Source organism: Microtus ochrogaster, unplaced genomic scaffold (assembly GCF_000317375.1).
Source record: "Microtus ochrogaster isolate Prairie Vole_2 unplaced genomic scaffold, MicOch1.0 UNK8, whole genome shotgun sequence".
NCBI lineage: Eukaryota > Metazoa > Chordata > Mammalia > Rodentia > Cricetidae > Microtus > Microtus ochrogaster.
Window position 1 is genome coordinate 449,861 of NW_004949106.1, and position 8,511 is coordinate 458,371.

Here is an 8,511-nt window from a genome sequence, read left to right on the forward strand (position 1 = left end):
TGACTGCTGTGTAAGCCAGGCTGGCCTCAAACTCGGAGATCTGCCTGCCTCTGACTACTGAGTTCTAGGATTAAAGACGTGAGCCGCCACCACCTAGCCAGTATTTATTTTTTATAGGCTCATCTTTTTCTGTGGTTCCTCAGTTTGTTTGTTTTTTTTTTTCTTTTTACTTCTTCCTGATTTGTTTGAGGATGACTTCTGCATAAACTTAAAACACATTTTTAGTCTAAATCAGTTTGGGGAAACTGAGGTTCAGAGGATGGGTTTGTGTGGGGTCAAGCCTCCACTTTAAAATAGCTCGGCCAGGAGCTAGAGGCTAGGTGTCCCGAGCTGTGTCTTGTGCTTGCCACATCCTAGCTGCCTGGCCAGGGTCCATCCTCCAGACACAGTCACCCAGCAGAACTGTGTCATGATGAGGTTCACTTCACAGTGGCTTGGAAAGAACCCTGGGCTTTTCAGAAAAGAAATGTATAAATCCTAATGCATAAGGGAAGTTCTTGCAACAGCGGGAGAATGAGTCAGTCAGCCAGAGTTCAAGAAATGTAAACACATCTCTAGATAGGAGACTGAAAAATCTCTTAGGACTTCTCAGCTCTTGGGTCAAGACCTTGGTAATTTACTGAGGTCCACACTGTCAAGGAGGAGCTGAGGCTCCAGCTGCATTCCTGGGAGATAAAGCAATGGGGGTGGTAAAACTCCCTTCTGGAGCAATGTGGGGAGATCTACCTCTTGTGCAACCCAGGCCACTGGCTGTCAACCTAGGGTGGGGACTTCTTCCTGTTTCAGGAGCTGGTGTGCACAACCAAAGACCTCACACTGCTTCAACACTTCAGGGCTGCCTGAAGCTGCTCGGCCCTTTCTGTGATGAACAGGTCTGCCGCTATTGAGATAACAGAAAACACATCCCTGGCGGCCCACCAACCAGACTGATCAGATTTTCGAATGCTCCCATTAATCTAGCCGTGGGCTTTTAGCGAGGAGATAGCATTCCCATTAGATAACCAGGCTATTCAGAGGTGACCCTGTCTAGAGGGATTTTAGCCTCAACCCCTTCTGCCTTCCTCAAATCATGGCATTCTTCACCAAACACTCAAACCCTGAAAGTCGGAGCGGGATACTGATTCTAGCATGGAGTTCGGCTCCTTTAATTTTTCCTTCTATTTAAATCTGCGTTGACAATGTTTAATTCCCAAATTGCTGTTTTAAATAAAAGTGAAATACAATTATATTTACTCCTGCTTGTTTTCCGGAGCGGGGGAAACTGTGATGGGACCCATCTGGTGGCGGGACAGAAACCTAACTCCAAGGAGCTGCCTTATCAGGACAGGTGGGCCACCTGGCTCCTTCTGCAAGTCAGGGCTTGGTAAACACTGGCCCGGCAGGCTCTGAAATGGCCAAATGTTCTGTGGTTACCGGGGCAGGAGCTGTTGGAGGTGCTGGCAGGAGCCTCTTGAAATCTGTTCAGGGCTTTTTTCCACACACCATTTCTCAACAGCGCACCCTTTGATCACTGGGGTGCTGTCACAGAGTTTCCTTCCTAGCCTTCCGTGTCATCGTCAGGCAGGCGATACATCTGCCACACAGAGACCTCAAGTGCTGTGGCCTCCTTCACAGCTTTGTGCAGAGCCTCTCTGGCCCCAGCAGGAACCATTAAGAGACCCCCCTCCCTTCACGTCAGCCCTGGTACCTTCAAGGTTTTGTGTTTTGATCATAAATGGAAAATGCAAATGCAAATTCCAGATTATTAAAAAAAAAATTCTTCCCAGGGTAAACTTAACTATAAAAGGAAGGAGACTGCCAAGCCAGTGACCTTTCCTTAAAAATATCTAAAAATATTTTATATGCTGTGACTCAAGATGCTTATGACCTATGGAGTGTTATAATAAATCTCAAGTCTGTTTGTTGAATGCAAAGAGACCAAGCCCCGAGCCGGCCTGTTGGGGATGCCATTATCAGATTCTTAGGATGAGATTTAAGGCTTTGTTTATGATACACATTTTCCTTTTAAATCTTCCTGACTGAGAAGGAGGGTGAGATAGTCATATTAAACCATTGCTCGGGACCCGAGAAGGCCTCCAGGCGAAAGACATACCCCTGGGAGGTCCAGCTAAGGAGCCTGTCTAGAAAATATGAGTCAGTCCGGATTTAAATATGGACAAGCCTTGCAAATGTGAGAGCGGTATTTTTCTTACAATTTGGGATATCAGTTCTTCTATTTACATACCTTTCCTGGGCCTAGCTCAGTCTCTAGGGTCCAGCTTTTGGTTTGGAGAATATACACTTCTTCTAAAGGTTTTTGTTTTTAGGGAGAAGTCCAGAGGTTCACGACAGTTTACCAACCCTAAAATGGAAATTAAACTGCCGCACTGTGGAATTTAAATTTCAATTTTGTGGCAATAAATATCAATGACTTAAGAGACCCTCCAGTGAAGACTTGTCATAAGGTTCATAAATGAGCACGTCTTTGGTTGTCCCGGATGGCCCATTTCTCGCTCCGCCTTCCCCTCCTCCCCGTGCGCCTGCCATTCAGGCATTACAAGTTGCTCATCCTTCTCTCATTTGGCTCTGTTCCCTAACTCTCCCGAGGTCTCTTTCCCTCTAGAGTCCTTTCTTTTCCATTTGGCTAGTTCCTACACATATCTGTAGAAACTCTGCTGTGGGTGTTTTTCTTTCCTTCCCAAAGCAACAGCCCCCATACTTCATAACTCATACTCAGCAATCATCCTATCATTAAGGCATGGCTCTCAGCTGTGTTATTGGGCCTGGCTAGCAGACGGTCATGTGGTGTTGGCTGAATTAATGAATGAGCAATTTCTCTGTGTCTTGTAAAATAACCTTTACTAGTTCTTTCTGTTGAACATGTTTCAGTGTTGGTGCTTACACTGACTTCCAAGTGAAGAGTTGTGGGGAAACCATCCTGTGGACACAGTGTGTGAAGGAAGCAGGAGAAGCTAAGAGGCCTGAAGCAATCTCTCACGCTTCAGGCACACAGATTCCCCGAGGGCCACGGAACGAGAGTGACTCTGTGGATGACTGGCTAACGGAGTTCTAACCTTTAGCTATTGTGGCAAAAGAAAAGCTAATGTTCTGAGCTCTATTTTAGGAGAAATTGTCTTCTCTTAAAAATCCATGCAAAGCCGGGCGGTGGTGGCGCACGCCTTTAATCCCAGCACTCGGGAGGCAGAGGCAGGCGGATCTCTGTGAGTTCGAGACCAGCCTGGTCTACAAGACCTAGTTCCAGGACAGGCTCCAAAGCCACAGAGAAACCCTGTCTCAAAAATCAAAAAAAAAAAAAAATTAATTAATTAAAAAAAAAAATCCATGCAAGCGGGGGCTGGAGAGATGGCTCAGAGGTTAAGAGCATTGCCTGCTCTTCCAAAGGTCCTGAGTTCAATTTCCAGCAACCACATGGTGGTTCACAACCATCTGTAATGGGGTCTGGTGCCCTCTTCTGGCCTGCAGGTATACATGTAGAAAGAATATTGTATACATAATAAATAAATATTTTAAAAAAATCCATGCAAGCCTTAAAATCTAGCATTGTTGTCTTCTGCATGGGCCCTCGTCCCTGTGTCTGCAGTGCTGCTGCTGCAGCAATCCCAGGTTCTGGGCAGGATGCATGTATCACGCAAGTATCATGATGCAGCAAAACTGAAGTAGAACGAGGGAGCCTTTTCAGTCTGTCAGGGAGTCTACAAGTGAAGAGCTAGCTACGGTACTGTGCAGAACTATATTTCCTATTTTTCATTTTTTGTTTTTGGAAAAGAATTATTAAACTGTTAGATCACTTTTTCTTATTTCCATCACCAATCCCAGCAATTTTAGGGCTATGAATATATATACCATATATTATATTATAGGCCATGAATTTTATATACATTACATATATATATGAAATTGTACTTTCATATTTATTGCTAGGTGAGTATTCTACCAACCTATCTATATCCACAGCTTATTCCTGACTTTTTTTTAATAGTCTGCTTAAAAAAAATTGTCGTTCAATGTGTCTCTGACTTGTTTTATTTTTATCATCGTTCAACATGTCCCTGGCTTTTGAAGACATTTTCAAAGAGTTGAAACTGACTTTCCAGTGTCTAAATGCTCACAAAGTCCGTCAACAATTTACTATTTTTAGGATCCTATCGATTTAATCTAAAAAAATTTTCATTAAAACAAAGTACTCAGAAAACAAAAACGTATGACAATTTTGTAGATGATTCTAGCAACAGATGTGAGCTGCTCAGTTCCAGGAAGCATCACCCATTCTCAGGGAAGTGTTATGTCCATCTTTTTTTATCTTTTGCACGCACGGGCAGCGCGTATATGGCGGTTCTGTTGCCTTGTCCGTATTGGGTTTCATGGTCTAAGTTGATGAGGATGATTGACCAGGTCTCTTACTTAAGAGGACCCCAAATCTCATTGTAGATGGTTGTGAGCCACCATGTGGTGGCTGGGAATTGAACTCAGGACCTCTGGAAGAGCAGCCAGTGCTCTTAACCGCTGAGGGCTGGAGAGATGGCTCAGCTTTTAAAGGTTAGGCTCACAACCAAAGATAAGAGTTCGGTTATATCAGTCTAGCTCCTTAAAAATAAATGTGTGTGTGTGTGGGGGGGGGAGGGTCAGGCATCAGGAAAGGTGAGAACATTTTTTTATGGTCAGTGAGCTCATCAGAGGACCAAGCAAAGCTCTCCTACTCTGAGAACCAGAAGAAGCACAGCTTGAGACAATGGGAACCAGCACAATGCTTGGCACATCAGAAGTCTGTAATTGTTACTATCCTACAACCACGGTTATCACCAACACCATCACCACTATCTTCAGAACAGGGCTCCTATTTAAGAGCTGCCCCATTTCTCAGTTCTGCAGTAAAGGGACACAGAACTCCCCACTGAGGATGTTGGCAAAGGGGTGAAGTTGCTCCTCCCAGTTGCTTCCTGTCTACCCATCTTGCCATCATGAGGACACGATTGTATCTTTTCTTCTACTTTTGCAATCCCTGGGAAAAGCAATCTCTGGCTCTCTGCTGTAATTCCAGCATTAATACAGCGTGTCCCCCACTTGGGGTTCATGGCCGCCTCCCCAGATGAGCAACCAGAAGACCACACACCGTTTCCTCTCCAGCAAAGACTGTTTTTTAGGAGACCGGCCTCTTTGTAATCAGCCCTTCTCCCTGTTTTGAAACAGGGGCGGCCATGTCTGTGGGTGGAGGGGGAGGTAGGAAGGTTTGCATCTCTCTGCAGGGGGAATGAAAGGAATCTTGGAAGGAGGAATTGCCCTCAGTCCTCCATTTAAGACCTAAGTCACAGAGGGTTTTCCAGACAGCTTCCTAAATCTGTAGTTGTGGAGACTGAACAGTGCCCCACAGTAGGGGGCTACAGCCACCTTATTGTCATGGGACATCCCTGGAGATGGTCCTGCCTGGGTCAGCTGGGTGCAATTAGTTGGGAAAAGCCAACTTCTCTACTAAGATTTCTGCTCAGTACCAACCAGTGGGCTTTCTGAAATAATTTATGAAAACCTTCCCATTTCTCCGACATCCTAAGTACATCTTATTTTCTTTTTGCTGGTGTATTTGGGGAGACTGTATTTCTGGAGTTCTAGGTATGGTGTAACATGTTTATGAGTTGAAAGAGAAAGCTGACTTTTCAGAGGCATTGGGCCCTTCCTCTTTGTGATGGAGATTAGAACGGACAGATTGACAGACTGAGCAACAATAAAGAATTTTAACTGAGAGTGTGAAAAACTTGAAAAAAAAAAAAGAAGATCCAGTTTCTTTACCCTAAAACAGGAAAAAATAGGAAGTCAATGGACGCCTGGATTTAAGCCTGGCGCTGAGTCGAACAGCTTTGAAACTCTGTGTGTGCTTGTGCTGGTCTAGGATTCAAAAGCCACTGAGGAGAAGGCTGATTTCATCCAAGGGTTTTTAGAGATGGTGCCTGCAGGGCCACCGTGTTGAAGCTGAGCAGAGACTGTGGTCAGCTGATGTTGGACTTGTGTGGTGGGAGCTGCAGGTGTGTGATGCCACCTCAGGCCCCAGTCACCATCTTAAACAAAGTGAGTTGGGACCAGGACAGACAAGAGGAGTACTGGACCCCAAAGACAGACCTATTTATTTCTCAATCTGATAGAGTCACCTGGGGTGAGAATTACTGTAGCTGTCCTTATTAGCCAAAATGAAAATGGGTTTATGGCTGAAGAGAAGAACGACAGACCCAAGAAAGAGATGGGGGAGGGGGAGGGAAAGAGGGAAGAAGAGAAAAGGTGGGCGTAATAAGGAAGAAAAAAATCACAGAACAGCTTAGAAAATTTAAACTGGATGAGACCTATCTTCCAGGTCAATCATTCAACCAAATACAGGTACTTCCCCTTTTAAAATCCATTTTGCTTCATTAATCTATTACTGACACTAAGTATACTAAAGTTTGCCAAAGAATGGGCAGTAAGGATCTGCGCAGCTGCAGTGGTGCAGCCTTGTGTGTGTGTGTGTGTGTGTGTGTGTGTTGTGCGCACACAAGCCATCCCAGGCACGCCCAGGACCTGGGCTGAGAAAGCAACCTGGAATCCAGAGAGCCAACGGTGGAGGGAGAAAAAGCCATAATTAGTGTTAATTGTTGACCCTCCAGTTCAAGAATAGATGCTCTGGAGAATGGAAAATGAGAACAAACATTAATTATTGAGTAGGGACTGTGGAGACAGACATTCTGGATTAAAAGGAGAGAGATAAATTGCATAATGAATGTTAATTTTCCCTCCTAGAATTGAGCGGTCCAGTGGTTGAAAGGGAAAAGGGGGCTAGAACAGTCCTGAAAGCGAAACCTCCCTGAGAGTTGGGGGTGGGAGGGTGAAGGGTTTTACACACACACTTTCCATCGAGCACCCGCTCACTCCCTTTGTCTCCTGGCTCCCAGGAAATCTCGCAGGATTTTCCTTAGAGGCTTTATTGCTACCAAAGCACACTGCTAGGAAGCCCAAGCATTTCTCTACCGGCAAAACCCCCAGCCATACCACCTTTCCAGGAAACACATGGCTGCTTTTTCTTAAACTGGTGGGAACTGGACTAGAAATGAGGAAGTCATGGGAACCATGACCCTGTGGGTGCTGCTGGGGGGGGGGGCACCACGCGCATATGGGCTCCAGGGCCTTTGTTGTTGTTTTATCTTAATTACAATATACCAGACATACAGCGCCCCCACCCCACATTGGTAATTTCTTAACTGAAAGGAAAAACAGGGTAATTGTAGTCAATTTTGTGGACACTCTACCAACAGGCTTGTCTCTGGTTGCCCTGGTTTCAACTCCAGCATGCAGCAGCTGCCTTGAGGGGTTTTCTGTATCTCCCCCGAGTTTTCTGTCATCAGCTAGTCTGAATGAGGGGCGGCTGGAGCCATCCCCCTTTTCTCTACTGTCCCCTCATGAAGGTCAGCACACACATGTTGGGTTGCATCATGACATCCCTCCTCAACCACCTGCAACTCCTTGTTGTCTGAAAGGGGGGCATTTCAACTCTGGCCTGACACACAGGCCTCCCTTGGTCTGGCCCTGGCCTGCTGCAGGTCCCAGTACCCGTTGGGGCCCGGTTCTCAGCCCACTCATACTGGGCCACATGCTCTCTGCTTCTCTCCCTCTCTTTACCTCTGTTCATGCAAGTCTCCAGCAGCACATCTTTCTCTCCATTCTCTTCTCTTTTCTACCAATGTCGCCAAGGCCAGTGCAAATGGAAATCCCCCATAAAAGCCCCTTCCTAGTCTCCTGGGCTAGAGTTAGTGACCCCTTGAGCAGTCCTGAGTCGTGTTGCTTCGGCCTCGATTACAGCCTTATCTCCCCTGCCTTGTGGTAGACAAAGTGGCTGGTGAATCTGTTTTTCACCTCTATTGTGAGGTCCCTACACAGGAGCCACAGTGCTGGGTCCACAGCCCTGGGAAGTGAGCAAGGAAAATGGGAAAGGCAGAGGTGGCAAGAGTGTCCCAGAGGAAGAAGGTGAGTTGTGTGACAAGGTGGCTTTATATTTATATAATATATTTATATTAGTAAATTAAGTATGCCTTAGCTTTTTGTGTGCTTTTTCTTCAAAGAAGGAATTTTTCTGAGCCTGGTCTGGTGGTGCATACTGTGATCCCAGCCCTTGGGAGGGCTGCTGAGAGTTTGGGACCAGTTTGGACTAAACAGTGAGCCTCTTAAACAATAGTAATAAAATTTCTAGCAAGTTCAGAGGAAAAACATTTTTTTAAAAAAAATTTCTCTTTGACCTTTTTTTCTTTGGGGAGTGACCATAGAGGGGTGATGATGCCATCTTTCATAGGAACCTCAAGAGGCCTTTACCAAAGGAGAGAAAGCAGCCAGGTGTGGTGCCTCAGGCCTATAAGCCCAGCACTCAGGAAGCTGAGGCAGAAGGATCGGATGTTCCAGGCCTGCTTTGTAGGTAGTGAGACCCTATCAAAGAAAGAGAACGGGAGAAAGGAAAAAGAAGAAAAAGAAGAAGAAGGAGGAGGAGGAGGAGGAGGAGGAGGA

General features: G+C 45.7%; 1 protein-coding gene across 1 annotated transcript in view; it reads right to left on the reverse strand.

Moving 5' to 3' along the window:
- The window catches only part of Kiaa2012 (KIAA2012 ortholog), a 97,824-nt gene that overhangs the window by 45,952 nt on the left and 43,361 nt on the right, over positions 1–8,511 (reverse strand). The window lies entirely within an intron of this gene.